This window comes from Crinia signifera, chromosome 6, assembly GCF_055691185.1.
Source record: "Crinia signifera chromosome 6, ASM5569118v1, whole genome shotgun sequence".
NCBI lineage: Eukaryota > Metazoa > Chordata > Amphibia > Anura > Myobatrachidae > Crinia > Crinia signifera.
In genome coordinates this window covers 159,774,148-159,794,957 of record NC_139222.1, presented here as the reverse complement: position 1 = coordinate 159,794,957, position 20,810 = coordinate 159,774,148, and the positions used below count along the sequence as shown (strand labels likewise).

At 47.3% G+C, this 20,810-nt stretch overlaps 1 pseudogene; it reads right to left on the bottom strand.

Moving 5' to 3' along the window:
- Window positions 1-19,679: 19,679 nt before the first annotated feature.
- Window positions 19,680-20,202, bottom strand: LOC146007120 (thioredoxin domain-containing protein 17 pseudogene; annotated as a pseudogene).
- Window positions 20,203-20,810: the final 608 nt, after the last annotated feature.

The window sequence follows — 20,810 nt, the reverse complement described above, 5'->3', positions numbered from 1 at the left end:
AGTTCTCTGTGAAGCAAAAAATAAAGAAAGAAGTTTACAGTGTACTATTTAAGCTAAGGGAAAATATATATGGGTACTTATGTATTATCTGGGCTCCCATGTTAAATGCACCCCATTTTTTCATACCCCTACTATCCAACTACGCATGGAGTTCATTTTATATAGCGTGGTGAGCGCAGCGAGCCCCGCGAGGGGACGCGGTCTCATAAGAAAAACGGGAGCCCAGATATTACATAAGTACCTATATATGTAATATATAATCGGGCGCAAGTGGTTAATTAAATAATTAATATAAGAAACAATATATTAAATGGCAGCTCCCAATGGATTCCCAGCAGGGGATCCAATGAAACAAAATCTAGGGGATATAATTATTCTAATCAAATAATTATAGAGAGCGCACTGAATTAAGCACAAATATTTATTCAAAAACAATAGATGAAAAGCTCATATAAACGATCACAATTATTTAATAAAATATAACAATAAAATCAATATGATATAAAATAGTTATATTCTTACCTTTAGTGGGTAAGAGCAACTGGACATTATTTATATAGCATTGTGTGGGGCATCAGTGATTGCCCAGTGGTCTATAACTATTTTATATCATATTGATTTTATTGTTATATTTTATTAAATAATTAATAATAATAATAATTTCATCTATTGTTTTTTAATAAATATTTGTGCTTAATTCAGTGCGCTCTCTATAATTATTTGATTAGAATAATTATATCCCCTAGATACTATTAAAGCTAGGCTACCAAAACAATTGTAGAAGAAAAGAGGGTGGGGCACAAAGTGTTCCGTGAGGGCGCCTATAAATGGTTAACTTTGCTAGAGCAGTGGTGTCGTAAGTAAGGGTGTCAAGCCCAAACACAAAATATGGAAAGAAAGGGGGGTATGAAACCGCGCTTTTACCTAATAATATGCAACAGGTAAAGGTAAAAATACATTTATTAAAAATACACTTAATAAAATATACCACATAAAGTATATAAATATATGAAAAAACTGGTACTGAATGCTGAATAATAGAAAGTGGAGCCGTGATAGTCTCCCAATTTTCCCAGAGATTAGAGTCTCAGTGTCCGTTCCTATGGATGCTTCCTGATAATGTCCCAATGGGTTGAGCCCTATACCAACAGGGGCTCCCTAGGCTGGAGAAATACAAACCAGGTTGAGCACCATAACAACAGGGGCTCCCTAGGCTAGAGAATTACATCACTCCTACAGTCCAGTATCGGCAAACTCCATTGGGACATTACCAGGAAGCATCCATAGGAACGGACACTGAGACTCTAATCTCTGGGAAAATTGGGTGACTATCATGGCTCCACTTTCTATTATTCAGCATTCAGTACCATTTTTTTCATATATTTATATATGTGGTATATTTTATTAAGTGTATTTTTAATAAATGTGTTTTTACCTTTACCTGTTGCATATCATTAGGTAAAAGCGCGGTTTCATACCCCCTTTCTTTCTATACCAAAACAATTGTAACTGTAGGCCAGGGTCATAATGCAAATATTTTACACATGTTTACCAGAGTAGAACTAGCTTAAAGGGAACAATGCTAAATATTTTACACATGTTTACCAGAGTAGAACTAGCTGAAAGGGAACAATGCTAAACAGATAAAAAGGGTAATTTTCTCGGATTTCTGCTGCTGTCCCTGGTCTTACATATGAGGAACTGTATGGTTAATTTTTCATGCCTCCCAACTTTGAAAAAGTTCTCTGGTGGGACGGCTACACGTGCCCGAAATTTGGGGGTGTGGCCTACAAATTGCATCATCCTGCGGAGCCACATTTTGCCGCTGTGGGGGAATAGCCAGAGGCTCTGTGAGCTTCTAGCCATGCTCCCAGCCCCTCTGGCTGTGGGAATAGATGCTGTGCACACAGCTTCTTCACCGCTGCTCAGCGGGGTACAGAGGGGACTCCCAACTCCCCCCCCTTCCCCACCACGGGACACTGCCGACCCCGGGCGGGACGCGAGAACGTCCCCAAAGAACGGGACATTCCCGCGGAAAGTGGGACATTTGGGAGACAGAGATACATTATCAGCAGAAAATAGCTTTGGCACTCTATATCTCTCCCTACTGGGTGCCGGTTGGCCCCCCGACAGTCGGGATTCCGACAGTCATTACTCCGACGTTGGAATCCCAACTGCTCCCTCGTGGGGGTCCACGATCCCCATAGAGGGAGAATAAAATAGGTGGCGAGCGCAGCTCGCCACTGTGTCCGCAGCGTGGCGTGCGCAGCGAGCCCGCAAGGGTCTTCATTGCGCTCCCACCGCTGTGCAGTCAGGATTCTGACCTCTGAGTAATGACTGTCGGAATCCCGACTGTCGGTGATTTATACCACACCCTCCCTATTTACTCTATTTTTTTATCCAAGTAACAGTAAACACTTATGAGGTTACTCAAGTTGATTCACTCCCCGCGCGCGTTCGCACTGGGAACGATGTTTGGCATCTGCACATGTGCATACACTGGGTGCAAGCGGGCACAGCGAACCATTCGCACCTACCAGTTTGGGCGTGGAGCGGCTCCGACTAGCTGTGCTCATGGGAGCGCCCAGCGTTTCATGGGTGTTACCATGAAAACGCTGGGCATTGCCATGGAAATTAGGCAATGATGCAGCTGCCGGGGTGGGTTTATTCAAAACATCCATTGGCAGCTGTGTGGGGAACTCGGTGAGTAAGGGTGGGCGGGCGGCTGTACGAGCGTTGGGCGGCGTTTAATCCACACGCAACACTGCAAAATTCGAAATCCAGAATAAGGTCCTTAGGCCCGGATTCTGCTTGGAAAGCTGCAAAGAACAATTATGTCTTATTATGGCCTGTGTTTTTGTACTGTGCTATCATGAGAATCCAAAGTAAATATTTGTTTCAGGGTTTATTCGAGTTGGAGCATCTACACTTTTGATATGTACAGTAAAAGGGATTCCACTACTGCATGCTAAGTACTGGAATGTAGTAGAGAGATTTTGTTATGTACAGCAGCTACAGTATAGCAAAAAAAAAAGACAGCTACACAGGCAGAAATGTTTTAACAAGCGGTTGAACCGTGCAACTGCACGGGTGCCGCACGAATCGTCCAGCTCACACACCGCCCGCCCATGCAGCTGACTGAGAAGTCAGCAGCTCTGTGTGCTGACTACTTGGACTTTCACTGGGAGTAAGCCGATATACCAGTGGTGGTATATCCTGTATGTGTGTCACATGTGACAGGTGGGGAGTGCAGGAGACAGGAAGACCTGCTGCAGCAGAGGGGAGGTCAGGACAAAGGGGCTGCCCAGTTACCCTGTCTGCATCACTGCATGCCCTGCACTGTGCAGGTGTGTATATATTACATTTATCTTAGCTTTTGCTGACCACACCTGCACACACATAGCAGGTGCTTTTTGGCCACAACATGCGGGAGACAACAGCATACACACCGACACACATTACATTTAACAAGAGATCCTGTAAGGACTGTACAGTCATACAAGTCTATGAGGAGGGGCATCAAAGAAATGGTGTGCCTGGGGAAGCCTGACCCCTAAATCTGGCCCTGGCGTCAGTGATGTACGCCATCTGATGTATGCCCTGTCACGGCCACCTGTACACTACTGTGCCATGGTCAGTGGTTCTATCTGTGCCCCGCAGCCATCCGCATGGCCCCCTGTACTGTGTGCCCTGCTGTGGCTGTCACAGTCTGCTCGGCCATCTACTGCCTGTGCCGCGGCCACTCATCTCGGCCATTCGCCTGTACTGTGCATGTGCCCCAAAGTCCTAGAGATGTGTTTGGGATTGGGGGCCCCCAGAAATCTCAGTGTACAGGGCCCCAAGACCTCTGTTGCCGGCCCTGCCTGTCTGCTATACAATGAGGTGGTGCCAGTCTGCCAAATAATTGGGTGCTCCCTGTCCACCAAATAATTGGGTGCTGCCTGTCTGCCTAATCAGTCCAGGGGTGCTGCCCTGCGCAACCATATAGAAGCCCAGTAGTGCTGCCTTGTGCTGCTGCATATAAGTGATACACCATTGGAGGGGCGTGCCCATCACCTCCTACTGGGCGTGTCCATCACCACCTACTGGGCGTGTCTCTCAACACCTATTGGGCATCAATGTAAACTAAATAGAAGGTGACTTATTTATGTATATGCACTTCAGAATGAATCCCCCCCCCCCACACACACACACACACACACACACATACCAGAAACAGGACAGTGCGCGCCGAAAGCGTGCTGCAAAAATTTACACTGTAATTCCCATTACACATATATTGCCACACACTGCAATGCCCATTACATATAATGCCAAGCACAGTAATGCCCATTACACATAATGCCACACACTGTAATGCCCATTATACATTATATAATGGCTTGACACATTTTTGTAAAATATGGACAATAGGGACAGTGTGCGCCAAAAATTTACACCGTAATACTTAGATCACGTCACACACCCATTATATATTATACCACATGCCATAATGCCCATTACACATTATGCCACACACCGTAATGCCCATTACACGTTATACCAAACCCCATAATTCCCATTACACATTGCGCCTCACACCGTGATGTCCATTACACTTTGCGCCTCACAATGTGATGCCCATTACACATTACGCTTCACACCGTTATACCCATTATACGTTACACCTCACACTGTCTGAAGCCCCTTACATGTTAAGCCTCACACGTGATTCCCCTTACACTTTACACCTCACACTGTGATGCCCATTACACATTATTTGACACACGTGATTCCCATTACACGTTATGCCACACACCGTAATGACTATTACATATTATGCTATTCCTTCCCACTGTGAGAGCCATGATTTCATTCCCTTGTGTCAGACATGTCCCCATTCCCCTGTGTCAGCCCTGTCCCCCTCCCCCTTTATCAGACATGTCCCCATTCCCCTGTGTCAGCCCTGTCCCCATTCCCCTGTGTCAGCCATGTCCCCTTCCCCTTGTATCAGCCATACCCCCCTCCCCCTGTGTCAGCCATGTCCCCTTCCCAATGTCAGCCATGTCAACTTCCCCCTGTGTCCACTGGGGGCGCTGTTTCTGATACGGAGGGCAACGGTGGAGAAAGAACGGCTGGTCGGATATACTGGCGTCTCATACGAGGAGTATCCTAGGAGTTTGGCGAAACTCCCAGTCAGAGGCACGGAGTCTAAACTGGGTGGCGGTTTTCGCCAGGGATCCCCGCAAGGGAATTTGGACTTCGCTGCATCCACCCAGCAGGTCGCGGCCCTCCAACGGGAGCCTCCAAGGATACTTGAACGCTAGCTGGAGCAGATGGATATGGATGCTCAGGCGGTTGCGGAACGCCACTCGGGACCTTTTGCGGGTGATGTTCTTTGGTAGCGGAGCTTGGGGTATAACGAAAACTCAGGAGGCACTCGGAGGTATAACGGAACTCAGGAGGCACTTGGAGGTATAACGGAACTCGGGGGACACTTGGAGGTATAACGGAACTCAGGAGGCACTTGGAGGTATAACGGAACTCAGGAGGCACTTGGAGGTATAACAGAACTCAGGAGGCACTTGGAGGTATAACAGAAGACAGGATGCACTGGGAAGTATAACAACACTCTGGATAATGCAGATTAGACTCAGAGAGCCCAGGAGCTGAGTACACTAGAGCTGGCTGTCAGCTGAACACTGAGCTAAGCCAGAAGTAGCAGCAGCACTGGAGAATGGGCAGCCCTGCCTTTTATTCCCCAGGCTGTGACATCACGGGTCCAACCTCCAACAGAGGTTATATCTGACCCAGCCCCTAATGCCTGAAGCCACAAGCAAGATGGCGGCACCTGTCCCGGGAGCCGACCACGGGAACAGCCGGACCCCTGGAGGACTTACCCCCATTCCAGCAAGTGACACCGGCGGCGGGGATCTGCATATGCGTGCTGCAGTGGCGCCAGGAGGACAGCGCCCGTCCAGGTGAGTACAGCACGTGGCGCAATGTTCTGCAGAGCCGGCAGCGGCCGGGAACCCTGACATAAATAAAGCTATTGAAAAGATAGGATAAGGCCAAAGGAAATCTCAGGTGAGTGGCAGTTAGATCTGCCAATCAGGTAGCTTAGGGGCGGCAGCTTAGAGAGGGGTACATATAGTATTCAAGATGGGGTTGGGGGGTATGGGAAGAACCTCTGCACAAGATGCACCTATCGATGGTAAACTTTTTATGATATGTAAGTTTTAGAATCCACAATAAACAAAAGATGTATATATTGATATATTTTCAAATGTATCACTCTTGTGGAGGTGCACCCCTGAGAGTAGAAAGTGTTCAATTTTTAAAGGGAAAGAAAAAAGTACTCTCCTTTGTTTGGAGGCACGCTTGTCAGAAAAAAATAAATTTTGGTTATGATTGTAAGTTATAAAACGTAACTTTTTTTTTTTTTTTCAAACAATTTATTTTATTTTTATGTATAGTTTTGTTATAAACATACAGTCAACACACATTTGTACTTATACAAAGTAAGTTAAGTATGAGAAAGTGATTTTAAACATCACGGCTTTAACACACATTATGCAAAATATTTATATGGTATTCAAATCAATTGTCATTCCGGCATGTACCTTTAAATAAACTAATACATCCTAACCTCTACCATGTCTCTGATTTTATTTTGTGTCAGACCACATACTTGAACCTTCAATATAAAACAACTGTGATTCCTAAGTGTTACATCCTTTCTTTTGGAATCTGAGGAATTGTGCGGACCTGAATAATTTGTCCAAACCTATTCTATCCCTACCCCCCTCCCCCTCCCCCTCCCGCCCCCCCCTCCTCCCAACAAATAAATAACTGTCAGCTCAGTGAAACACTTTATACCGTTAGTGATCTATGTAGATACCATGTTGTGCCTTCAAACACTCTGTAGATCTGTGTGCGCACCGTCTCATCCACATAATCGATATAGGTACCCCATTTCTTATAGAATTTCACAACTCCCCTTTCTATATCTATTAGCGCAGCTTTTCGGTCCATGTACAGGAGCTGCATTAGTGTCGTCTTCACAGCCGCCAAGAATGGCGGAGCTGATGATGTCCAGCATCTCAGTATAATCTTTTTGGCGACCGTGACGACGACTGTTAGAAAGGGGGTCAACTCTTTTTTTCTACCCTCCAAATTCCAGTTTGTAAAATTCACCAGCAGCATGGCCAGTGGGTCCTTCTGCAATCGCAGATGGCATACCTCATTGATCATGTTCATCACCTTGTCCCAAAATCTACGTATCCTCCCACAGTCCCACATATTATGGTAGAAAGATGAGCACGTACTTTTACATTTTAAACACAGCCCCAAGTCACCTGGTACAAAATATTTACGTTGTGCCTGCGAGATATATGCCCTGTGTATGGTTTTTAGATGCACCTCCTGAAGCATGGCTGAGTGTAGTGTTTTTAATGTTTGTTCCAATTTTTTTGTTATGACTGTGTGGGAATCTACCTGAGGAATGTCTACAGCCCACTTGGCGGCTATTGCTGTCCAAGTAGCATCGAGTGTCCCTGGCAACAAGTCAGGATACAGGTATCTAAGCCTGTATGGCCCTGTAGAACTAAGAACAAATACAGCGTGGAGTGGGTCTGGTGTAGTTGATTGAGGCATTGGTGTGTGTACGGATTGGGCATAATGCCGGGCCTGGAGGTACATAAAGAATTCCTTATGGGGCAGTGAATATTTCTCTGCTAAGTTCTGGAACGTGAGCAGGTTTCCCCCTGGGTCGAATATGTTTCGGATCGCCACTATACCTTTTGCTTTCCATCGTACAAAACCTGAATCCAGAATGCCTGGCTGAAATTTGGGGTTGCCCCAGAATGGGGCGTATTTTGTGCTCCTATGATTCCTTCCTAGTTTCTTGTTGATGGCCTGCCATGAAAGATATGTATCTGAGAATAACACATTCTCTAGCACCCCCGCCGGTAGGTCTGACCGTGGAGCATGCAACAGGCCCGCGGGCGAGTAGGGGGCAAAGATGTCTTCCTCCAAAGCCTTATGTGTATAAGATTCCGTGCCCTGGAACCAGTCTAGGATATATCTCATAAAGACTGAGTGTGTGAATGCCTGTATATTGGGTATTCCCAATCCTCCCTCTGCCTTCCTAGAATAGAGTTTGTTCCTAGCAATTCTGGGTTTTTTCCCCTGCCATAAAAATTTGAAAAACCCTTTTGTGATCTTATCCATGTCTGATTTTGATAGCCGTATGGGTAACATTTGAATGCAGTACGACAGCTTTGGGAAGATAATAGACTGCAGTACAGCCGCTCTTCCCAGCAGCGATAGGGGTAGGGTTTTCCATGCTTCAAGTTGCGTCATCACCTTATCAATTATGGGAGCGAAATTAAACGAGTATAATTTTGTTAAGCTATATGGGATATAGACCCCTAGGTATTGTATTGATTGGGTTTTGACCTTAAATTGGCTCAATATTGGGGATATATTGTGGGATAACTGTCTCCCTGCAACCTGTAAAATTTCTGATTTTTGGGTATTTATTTTGTACCCCGCAAAGGATCCAAATTTGGATATTTTGTCCATTATGCCTGGTAGGGACGATTGTAAGTTTGCCACAAAGAGCAACATATCGTCTGCGAACAGACAGATTTTTAAAGTTGTAGAGCCTATTCTTATGCCTTGAAAGGAGGCAGTATTTCGCAACAGTATGGCCAGTGGTTCCAGCGCTATGGCAAACAGCAGGGGCGACAATGGGCACCCCTGCCTAGTGCCCTTCTGTATGATAAACGGATCCGAAATGTGACCGTTACATGCCACCTGAGTCACTGGGCTCTTGTACAAATTTCTCACTAGGGCCACGAATGGCTCCGGGAAACCAAATCTCCTAAGCGTCTCGAACAGGTGATCCCAGGTGACCAGGTCAAATGCCTTTTCCGCATCCATCGATATTATACCGTGGTCCCCTGGGATACCCCGCCTTTCAAGGTGCTGCAATGCTGCTAGGACCTTCCTTACATTTATGACCGAATGTCTACCATGTATGAAACCTGTCTGGTCAGAATCAACTATTTTGGGTAATGCATATTTCATCCTGTCCGCTAAGATTTTTGTAAGTAGCTTATAATCTACATTGAGAAGCGAGATGGGCCGATACGACCCCGGGTCTTCTGGATCTCGTCCAGTTTTGGGGAGAACCTTCACCACCGCTGAGTTGAAGTGTGGGGGCAGTCCCGATCCCGTCATTAGCTGATTAAACATTGCTGCCAGTGTGTCACTTATTTTGTCAACCAGTATTCTATAAAATTCCCCTGAATACCCATCAGGTCCCGGGGCTTTCAGTAATTTAAGTTTTGAAATAGCTGCTTTGACCTCTTCTACTTCTATAGGGGCCATTAAGCTGTCCACGGTGGAGGCCGGTAATTGGGGTAGAACGACTTCAGACCAGAATTGAGTCTTGTTAGTTTCGTCAATTGCCCCTTGTGTATATAGTTGGTGGTAAAAGTTTTGGAATAAGTTTATAATGTCTTTGCCTTTCCGTAACTTAGTCCCATCTGGGGCGTTTAGGACCGGAACAAATGCCGATGGGCGGGATCCCCTTATCAAATTAGACAACAATTTGCCATTTTTATTCCCGTGTCGGTAGAATTGGAAATTTGAATTCGCGATATATTGGGTAGTTTGATTCTCCAGCAGGGAGTCAAAGTGCGTCTTTGCTTGCATATACGCTATTTTGTTATTGGGAGAGGGGGTGTTCTTGTAATCAGCGTAAGCTGACGTCAAAGCGGATTGTGCTAATGATCTATCTTTTTTTTGTTTTTTAACATAGGACATGATCTCCCCCCTCAACACAGCTTTCGCTGTCTGCCATAACAGAGTAGGGTCTTGTTCATGGCTTCTGTTGTCATGGGTGAACTCGGCCCATCTCGCCTCCAATGCCTGCCTAAATCTTTGGGACGCAGCCAGATAAGACGGGAACCTCCACTGTCTGTGGGACCCCACATCGACAGATGTTGACAAAGTACACCACACCACTGAGTGATCTGAGATGCAGATGGGCATTATCTGGGCATCAATTAATTTGGGGAAAAGGGTTTCAGATGGTAGCAGATAGTCTATACGGGAAAGGGTCCCGTGTGCTGCTGACAGGCAGGTGTAGTCCCTTTCCATAGGGTGCAGGACTCTCCAGCAGTCAATAAGGCCTAGTTGGGCTGTTATTTGGGGTATGCCTATAGCCGGTTTTGGTTGGGGTCTCTTAGGGACTGATGACCTATCCATTGAGGGAAGTGCAACGATGTTAAAATCTCCTCCCATCAATAAGCCGGAGGTAGCAAATGGGTAAAGACGCGTCAACAGTCTTCCTATAAACTTCTGGGAATAGTTATTAGGGGCATATACATTACAAATAACATACGTTTCTTGAAGCACGGAAATTTTTGTAATAACATATCTCCCTCCCGGGTCTGCATATATCTGTTCCACTACCGGCGTCAGACTTCTCCTTACTAGTATTGCCACTCCCCTTGCTCTAGAATTATAGGAGGCGGATGCTGCCAACATATATCCCATCTGCCCCAGTTTTGCATGCTCCACCTCGGTCAAATGCGTCTCCTGAAGAAGGGCTATATCTGCATTCTGTTTTTTAAGGTATAGTAGGATTTTTTTGCGCTTAATGGGGGAATTGATCCCGCCCACGTTCCAAGAACAGATCTTAACCTGCGCCATTACTTAAGTTATAATGGTTACCAACATGTATGATGTCCCTGAGCTGACCTCCCTCCCCCCCATCCTTCCCTCCCCCCCAACACCCCCCCAACACAAACATAACAACACAAAAGGGAGGTAAAACCTCCCGCAGAGGAATTGTTCCCCTGAAGCAAATTATCGCTCACTCTAACAACTTCCGTAGTATTAAACAGAACTGGATTCTAACTACTACCACCTGTGAGCTTCCCAGGCAGCGCAGTCGGGCTGGCACCCCTATAACAATTCAAACATATAAGTACTTATCATGAGCAGCAAGCAAATAAACAGTCGTTACTCCATTCCAATATAAGAGTCCCTCCTGGCTTTCGAGTGTCCCAATCTGGGGGGTACCTCTGTACATATACTTGCAGATAAATTCAATAAATTTCCCCATGGCAGCGGACCTTCCATCAATATATCCCCTCCACCCCTCTCCCCCCCGGTCCAATCAATGTCATTGGGCAGGAAGTGGAATAAAGTAGAAACCCCCAAAAAAGGGAAAAAGGGGGGGGGGGGGTGGTGGTGAAGCATGCAGCTTCGTGGTGAGACCCCCTGTCTAATAATTGCATATAGCCATCCCATTAGAGAGTCTCGTCACAGTCAGACACGGTACTTTAAACTTGCGCCCAATTAAACGTTCATAAGGCTCAAGACTGCCTTGATGGTGATCCCAAACATTCCCGGAGGTAGGCCTGCGCGTCTCCTGGGGTAGAGAAGTCTCTGACAGATTCACCCTCAAATAAGCGCAATCTTGCAGGATACATCAAGGCAAACTTTTTGTTGTCTGCAATCAGCTTGGCACAGATGGGGGAAAATTCCTTCCTGGCTCTAGTGACCTCTGCTGAGTAGTCTTGAAATATGTGTAATCTGTGCGATTCCCACTGGAGGTTTTTAAGCTTCCTAGAAGCATTCCATATCAGCTCCTTATGCAAGTAGTTGAGGCACCTGAAAATGGTCACTCTGGGTCTTGCATTCTGGTCCTTGCGATCTGGCCCTATGCGGTGAGCCCTCTCAACCACCATATCTGAACAATCTGCTGTTATTTGTAAAAGTTCAGGCAGGGTGTTCCTTATAAATTGGTGAAGGGCAGCACCTTTCACCTGCTCCGGCAGCCCCACCAGCCTCAAGTTATTTCTTCTGGATCTGTTTTCCAGATCATCCACTTTGTTAGTTAGCACGTGTACTGATTTTTGCAGTGCAGCATTATCTGCCTGCAGTTCACTGACATCGTGGAATATAGCCCCCACCCTGGATTCCGTTTGGGCCACCCTTGTATTGAGTTGGGAAAGATGGTCTTTCAGCTCACTTATGGAGCTTTTAAAGGTGCTTGCCTGTTGCTGGAACAACGGTTCCATAGTGTCCCTGATAGCCTGCACCATGACTTGATATGAGACAGAGTCCTGTGAAGCTTGTGAAGGCTGCGGGGAACATGCCAGGGGGTCAGGGGGGCTGTCAGTGGGTAGTGTACTGACCTTGCTGGTTCCCGGCTGGGGAGGCTGGAGTGCGCACACGGAGACTGGCGTCTGGACGGGCGCGGTCGCCATCTTGGATTTTTGCGGTGTTTTGGCCACAGTTCCTCTACGTTTTCTCATGGAGTAATATCTCTCCATGCATCGGCGGGGGGCTCCGGAGGACCTTGAGAGGCTGCCCAGCAAGTTAGACCGCGGTGCGGTGAGTCTGGGGTGCCGCCCGATTCACCTGCCACGGAGCTCCTCTAACTCGCGTCCTCTCCCATGGAAGGCGGAACCGGAAGCCCCAAAACGTAACTTTTAATTGGTGATTCTAAAAAAGGCTATAATATGAACAAAAGACACAGACAAACTACACATAACATAAATAGTGGTAAGGAACCACTTATCGGACTCAATAGAGTCCCTCCAGCGATTTATCGCTGGTATCAAGTATGTATATTGCCGCACTAATGGGCAAGTATTAGATATGTCCACAAATGTGGGTCACTTCAGTACAAAGGGTTACAGTGAAGTGAAAACACTGGTAGCGAAATGGTTAAAAAATATTAACAGGTTACATCCAATAAGTTGTATGGTGTGTGTCCAGTTCACAAATGTATAAACCATGCAGAATCAGCATATAGTTTGGTGAAAAATTGGACAGAGGACACAAACAGACTATACAAAAATTAAATAAGTGGTCAGAGCCACTAGTTGTACTTCAGTTGAGTCTCTCCAGTCATTTGTCTCTGGTATCTCAAATGTATATAGCCACAGGTGTGGGTTTTGCATAGGACACTGGTAGCAAGAGTAGGATGGATATGTAGTCATAGGTAACATCCAATAAATTTGTGTAGCTTATGTCCAGTTCACAAATATGTGATGCCTACAATAGATTGTATGGTGTGTGTCCAAGTCACAGATGTATGGTGATATACTGAAACAGTATTAATTTGTGTGACAAATTGGACACAGGACACAAATAGGCTACAAAAATTAGCTTGCAGTAGTCAAAAAAAAAACCCTTATCTGGGCATCAATTGAATCCCAACCGTGAGTGGTCTATGAAATTACAAAAATATGTGACCACAGGTTTGTGAGTCAAATTGATATATGTGTATGCCCACAGTTGTGGGTCGCTTTGATACACTAAATTTCAAAAATATATATATGAAGACACAGATTACAAAGATAGGATGATTTGTGAATTGTATCCAATAAATTGTATAGTGTGTGTCCACTTCACCGATACATAATAAATAATAATGCGCTCAATCGGCGTAAATTTAAATGTGATAGATGCAGAGCTCCAAATATAGGCAAACAAAAGGGTAATGCAGTGATAGCCACCTACAAGAAGTGATACTGAAGTTTTAATTGGATTAAGAGTAGTATCAAAATAGGGACTCCACAGGAATGCACACAATTACTACTGCGGTGTCAAACGACTAGTCCTAGTCCTGTGTTGACACAGTGAGTGGATTGTGTTGTCAGACCATCAATGGGGAGTAGAGTTGGGAACTATATAGAAATAGCATCTGCTGTCTCTTCCCCAGAAATAAGGTGCCCTGTTGTCACCGACAGTGCAGGGTCTAACCGAATTTTCTGGGTGGAGATGAGAGTGCTAGAGAAAAGGTCATATATGGTGCTATCAGTAACTGACATTCTACTCTATACTTTAAACGCAGCCAGTGGTGAGTACCGCTCACTTCCCACCAATGTATTATCAATGGGAAGCAGCAGCCTACTAACCCACTAGGCAGAAGTCGTCTCCTGTGTTGCAGTATTATAGCACCATATATGACCTATATATATATATATATATATATATGCGCCCCCCCCCCCCCCGAGGGCCGTGGGTCAGTCGAGTCGACCTCCCACCATGTTGTTTCCCAGGGTGTTTAGCGCTGTGATGTCTCATGCCTGTGTTTCTTCCAAGGTCACAGTTGGTGCAGATCGTGTTTTCCTCTGCGGCTGAGCTGTCACCACTGGATGTCGCTCAGATGGTGCTCTCTGCAGATGCTGGTTTGGGCATGTGAGGGCGCAGACAAGCAAAGCACCTTTCCGAACTCACCCAGCAAAGGAGGGTACCAGCCATGCAAAGCGAAGGGACGAAGTGTCTGAGCCTTTGGCTCCAGCCGATACAGTTACCCCGCCACCGTCTGCTATCGAGCAGGGAGACGCTTCTATGGCTGTTTTCTGCAGCTGGTGGTCCAGCTATATTGTATAGTATATCCTCCTGGGGAGAAGACCTGGAGCGCTCTCGGGAGTTGACAGAGTCGGTGGGACCTCGTACGCTTCACACCCAGGCATCAGAAGAAGAAGCGAGACACCACCTCTCGGGACTTCATCTGTTACAGCCGCCACAGTCCCTCTGGCGCAAGCAGCCGTCGAGCAAGGTGTAGCATCGAGGAGTGGTGCGCAGACTGATTTATCTGTGTGCGACTTCTTTTCCTCTCACTCGTCGGCCAGTAGCGATGAGTTGGGTTCCCCCAAGCGCCCGCGCCATCTGGCTAAGATGGTGGCGCGCGCAATAGCTAAGAGAGTAAGGGGGTCTAGGCGCACTAGAAAAGGAAGGACGCCAGAGGTGGCCCCGCCAGCTGGTGATATGGTACATTGCGCCAACATGGCAGTTTCCCGGGGCCTCAGCAAGGGAAAATTTATGAGAAGTAAATTTTTGGACCTGTTCACGCTTACTGTGGACATGAAACGGGACTATTTAAACGGCCAATCCGCAGGCAATGGTGAAAACGCTTTCAAAAGTTTTCACAGTTGGCTGAAAAGGTTCCTTATTCGCCTTGTGTTACCTTAGCACCTGGCCAGAGGAGCACAGGAACGTCATGCGTTACCTGCTGCTGGTTAATGAGACGTTCATAACATACAAGGGCAGCGCATGGCGTGCTAGTGGCGAAAATTTTTGTCTTAATCACGAGGGGTCCAACACCATGCCTATGGGGTGCAGCAGAGATTTGGTTGGAGGTCATAGGTGACAGCCAACCATCCAAAGAGCCTCCCGGCAAAAGCCCTTTCCAGGGGGGAAGCCCAGGGTGAGAGCCGGCAGCAAAGGGGAGTTCTTGCCTTTAATGCTGGCACATGTGACCGAGGCGTAAAATGCCGTTTACGTCACGAATGTCGTTTTGGCAGGGGGTCACCCCGCCAAGTCTTGTAAGTCGGCCGCGCCGATCAGGGCAAGGCCTGCACTAGCAGTAAATGAGGCCCCCCTTCCCCATAGTAGTTCCCGAGTTAGCTCGCAGGTTGGTCAGTTACCCTAATAGGGCTGATGCAGAGTTTTTGTTTGACGGTTTTAGTTGCAGGTGTCGTTTACCAATACCCAAGTCTGTTAGCGTGATTGCAAATGGGAACCCTAAATCAGTGAGGGATTTCCCTGAGGTGGTGAGACAAAAGGTGCAGGCGGAAGTTGAATTAAAGGGCGAGATGGCAGAGGCTAACCCGCTTTCCGGGATATCTTCTCCCCTCTCGGGTGGTTTCAGGGAAGCCCCCGGTAAATACAGACTTAGTCAGCACCTATGTTACCCCACGGAGCATCCATCATGACGCTATCCCTGATAACTATTGCAGTGTACATTTTCAATGGTTTGACGAGGTGCTCAACATAGTCCGGGGAGAGGTGCTCTCAGGGCGAAGCCGGACATCAGGGGCGAAATGTAATAGGGTGCGTTTTTTTAGACTAAAAAAAAATCGCACCTTTAAAAATCGCGTTTTTTGCCGCGAATTCGCATATGTAATGAGATGCGAATTAGCGGCAAAAAATGCGATTTGCCGCGATTTCCAGTCATGAAAATGTGCGCATTTTCAGTCATGAAAATGTGCGCATTTTCATATATGCGATTTTGGGTAAAAAAATAAAATTAAAAAAAAAACGGCGTGGGGTCCCCCCTCCAGAGCATAACCAGCCCCGGGCTGAAAGAGCCGGTCCTGGTTTCATAAAATCACAGGAACAAACAAGTTGGGGTTCCGTGCATTTTATAAAACCAGCACCAGGCTCAAGGGCCGGTCCTGGTTCCCAAAATACGGGGGACAAAATGACTAGGGGTCCCCCGTATTTCAAGAACCAGCACCGGGCCCAACCAGCCAGCAGGGTAATGCCACAGCCGGGGGGAGACTTTTTATACAAGTCCCCCCGGCCAAAGCATTTAGCCCTCTGACCGGTCAGCATGGGCAGGGGTCCTGGGGGAGTGGGGACCCCCCCAAAGAAGGGGTCCCCCCCCCTCCAGAACTTACCAGCCCATGCTGAAGCCCGGGGCTGTCCTCGATGCCCCTGGGCGGTGGGCATCGAGCTGATATTTGGTGTAAAAAAATAGATAAACTATTGTTTTTTACTGTGGCACTACAAGTGCCAGCAAGCCTCCCCAGCAAGCTGGGACTTGGAGAACCACAAGTCCCAGCCTGCTGGGCATTAAAGGGCCCGCTGGCACTTGTAGTTCCACAGTTAAAAAAATAGTGCACAAAACACACTGACACACATTTTAAATAAAACTTTAATACACACATTACACACATACTAATACTTACCTATCTTCTTCCCGTAGGTAGCCCTGGTCCTGATGTCCTCCGGTCCTGTGTCGGCGTTCCTCTTCATGTCGACGTCCTTCTTGAAGTCGACGTCCCTGTCGGCGATGGCGTCCGGTGTCCGGGTCCGACGAAATCCATGGAGGAAGCTGTGGAAGGAAACCATACTCACCTGTCCCAGCGCGACGTAGTCCAGGTAAGGGTCTTGGAAAAAAAACAAACCGACACCCGAATCCAAGCGGACACGACGGAGACGCACGTGTGTTTGTTTACATCGTGCGGCTCCGCCTCCCGAATGCCGCTATTGGCCGCCTTGCGGCCTAGCGGCTCCTGATTGGCCGCTAGGCCGCAAGGCGGCCAATAGCGGCATTCGGGAGGCGGAGCCGCACGATGTAAACACCGTGCGTCTCCGTCGTGTCCGCTTGGATTCGGGTGTCGGTTTGTTTTTTTTCCAAGACCCTTACCTGGACTACGTCGCGCTGGGACAGGTGAGTATGGTTTCCTTCCACAGCTTCCTCCATGGATTTCGTCGGACCCGGACACCGGACGCCATCGCCGACAGGGACGTCGACTTCAAGAAGGACGTCGACATGAAGAGGAACGCCGACACAGGACCGGAGGACATCAGGACCAGGGCTACCTACGGGAAGAAGATAGGTAAGTATTAGTATGTGTGTAATGTGTGTATTAAAGTTTTATTTAAAATGTGTGTCAGTGTGTTTTGTGCACTATTTTTTTAACTGTGGAACTACAAGTGCCAGCGGGCCCTTTAATGCCCAGCAGGCTGGGACTTGTGGTTCTCCAAGTCCCAGCTTGCTGGGGAGGCTTGCTGGCACTTGTAGTGCCACAGTAAAAAACAATAGTTGATCTATTATTTTACACCATTAATCAGCTCGATGCCCACAGCCCAGGGGCATCGAGGACAGCCCCGGGCTTCAGCATGGGCTGGTAAGTTCTGGAGGGGGGGGACCCCTTCTTTGGGGGGGTCCCCACTCCCCCAGGACCCCTGCCCATGCTGACCGGTCAGAGGGCTGAATGCTTTGGCCGGGGGGACTTGTATAAAAAGTCTCCCCCCGGCTGTGGCATTACCCTGCTGGCTGGTTCTTAAAATACGGGGGACCCCTAGTCATTTTGTCCCCCGTATTTTGGGAACCAGCGCCGGACCTTGAGCCTGGTGCTGGTTTTATAAAATCCAGGGAACCCCAACTTGATTGTTCCTTTGATTTTATGATACCAGCACCGGCTTTTTGAGCCCGGGGCTGGTTATGCTTAGGGGGGGGACCGCACGCCGTTTTTTTTCTTTTTTTTTGTTTTAACTATTTTTTTACAACAGAACCATGCACAGATCTCAATGATCTGTGCATGTTTCTGATAAAAGCGCCAGGCAGAACCTGGTCTATTTTTTTTGCGATTTTTAGTAAGCTTTACTAAAAATCGCAACCCATTAAATATGCGACTTCTATCCTTTTTAATGGGAAAACATCTGGATGCGATTTTTAGTCTAACTAAAAATCGCACCTTTAAAAAATGCGATTTTTCCCGCAAATCGCACCCTATAAAATATGCGATTTTCGGGAAATGCCCGAAAACGGCATATTTTGCGGGAAAAATCGCAAAAAAAAAAAAAACGCATCCCATTACATTTCGCCCCAAGTCTGCTTCCCGCCTCCTTCCCCTGCATCCCAATTCCTTTATGTTTCTGTGGTTTCGGCTTGACGGCAGCATATTTATTGACAAGTGCCGCCGAGGGGGTGCTCAGTCTCCTGACTCTACTTTGGGAGATTCAGCACCTTTCTCGCAGATGGCTGTGGCCTAGTGGGTATGGAGGAGACTTATAATCTGTGAGTCAAGGGTTCATTCCTTAGAAGGACACACAATACAGTTTAACATTGGTGCTTACAGGACAACACGGGTTGCCAGGGTGTGGTCCACTATTTAGATGAATTTCTTTTTTGTGGGGCCAGGAGATTGCAGCACATGCGCTGACATGCTCGCATAGGCTTGGGACCCCCATCACACAATTAGAGAGTGTCAGGGGATGCGGGACGACCCGCAGTTCTGGTCCTCGTTCCTGGAACAGTTTAATCGGGAGTTTATCTGGCCCTCCGAACAGGGCCGGGGCTAGGGTGTTCAGCGCCCCCCTGCAAACTTTAAATTTGCGCCTCCCATACTTTACAGAAAGATAGCATGTGCAGAAGATGCATGCTTCAAAAAAAAGGGTGTATAATGTCCAAAGTAGTAGTGCCTCATATGCGCATAATATGCCAAGTAGCAGCAGTACCATGACTAGACAATTTGATGGATTTGTGCACCAGCCCCCCCCCCGCCCCCCCCCCACACACACACGAAAACACCGGGAGAGTGCTCACCAAAGTGACTTTGCGGGGGAGGGGCAAGGCCACATAATAGTACCAATTCAAATCACGCCGCACAGTAGTGTGTTATTCACATTACACCACACAGTACCACTTGTACACATTGTGCCAGGTAAAGCCCCTTTGACACACTATGCCAGGAAAAGTCACTTAGCCACTTAGAGCCCCTTGGATACACTGCGCCAGGATTATGCACACCATATTGCCAATTACATATCGTCACACACTGTAATGCCCATTACACATTATGCCACACACCATAATGCCCCTTGCATATTAAACCACACACAATAATGCCTATTACACATTATGTCACACATCTTAATGCCTATTGCAAATTATACCATGTAAGGTCCGCTTACCTATATGCTCATTGCCAGAAGTTACATTCTCCTTACCTGGGGCTGCAGGCGCACAGTGCGCCAGCGCTCCTGGAATCTGCACTTCCAGATAGCGCTGGGTGCCCTGACAGATGCTCCTGTCTCCTCTAAGATGATGCCCATTTTTGGAAGGGTACAGGGTCTCTGTGTGTTCGCGGACAGAGGCACAGAGCCCCCTGCTCCCTTACCCTGGCTCCTGTTTTTTTTATTTTATTCTGCAAATATTAGATTTATTCCAATTAAAAATACAAAATACGATCTTTAGGGGGTTCTAGTGGAGTTTCCTTTCCTTCCAACAGGCAAACAAGTAATTGTCTAATCATTGTATACACTGCGTCCTTACAACAGGAGCTTGTTATGCTTATTCATCTGAAAACAACATCTGGATCAGGTCAGGTTTAAGGCATTCCTCCTCTGTCAGCTTCTGTGGCGTTCCAACTTTAGCTAGAGTGGGTACACCAGTTAGTTTAAAATTTTCTGAAGTCATTGTTTGGGTCCTTCCACGCTGCTCTCTCTCCAACAAGGCAGTATATAAAGACTGCCCCCTCAGGAAGATGGGCCAGCTGCCCACGGATTCCCGGGTCGGCTTTAACACAGTCTGGGCACCAGCTCTCTCCCTTTTCGTCCTTATCACCACAGAACAAAGCAAATATCATCTGTCCCTTGTGCCTGTCCAGCTCCCTGCAGTAATCCTGGTAGCCATGCACCTTCACCTCAGTGTAGCCCATGGCAGCTGCTGCAGCGCTCTCAATCAGCCTGTCCACACTGACAGCAGTTGTCCTGTTTTTTTTTTTGTAAACGGTAGTCGCCGGGGACCCAACAGATGATAGCTAGTGGAGTGAGCACCTCTCTGGCTTGGTGCACCCCCATCACGTTTAACACGGTTACCAGGTTCTGCCGCCTCTGCTTATACCTACCACCCCCTCCTTTCCATTTATCCATATGCCATCACCCCCTCCCCACCCCTTATATCTTTATGTCTATTATATATTTATGTCTATTACTCCCCACACCCACAGAAAACATAAGACCCAAATACCTTTAACTTTCATTTGTTTGATGGTGGCTTTTTGGCTGCAAGGACTACTGGAGCTGGCTTAGGTGAGCTATGGACAGCATTGAGGCTCCCTCTCCCTGCTCACTGCACTGGCAGTGCTGACAAGAGATCCGGGCCCTAGTAAAATGTGGAGGCGTGGCCTAATCGCGGGAGGTGTTGCCACGCCCCCTTCGTGGAATTTTTTTTTTATAGAGGGACACTTTGATCATCCTCGGACCTCCCCTGAGTCCTCAGCAGCAGCACAGCCACAGCAAACTGCAGCGTGTGCTGTGCTGACAGTTACAGCATGAGC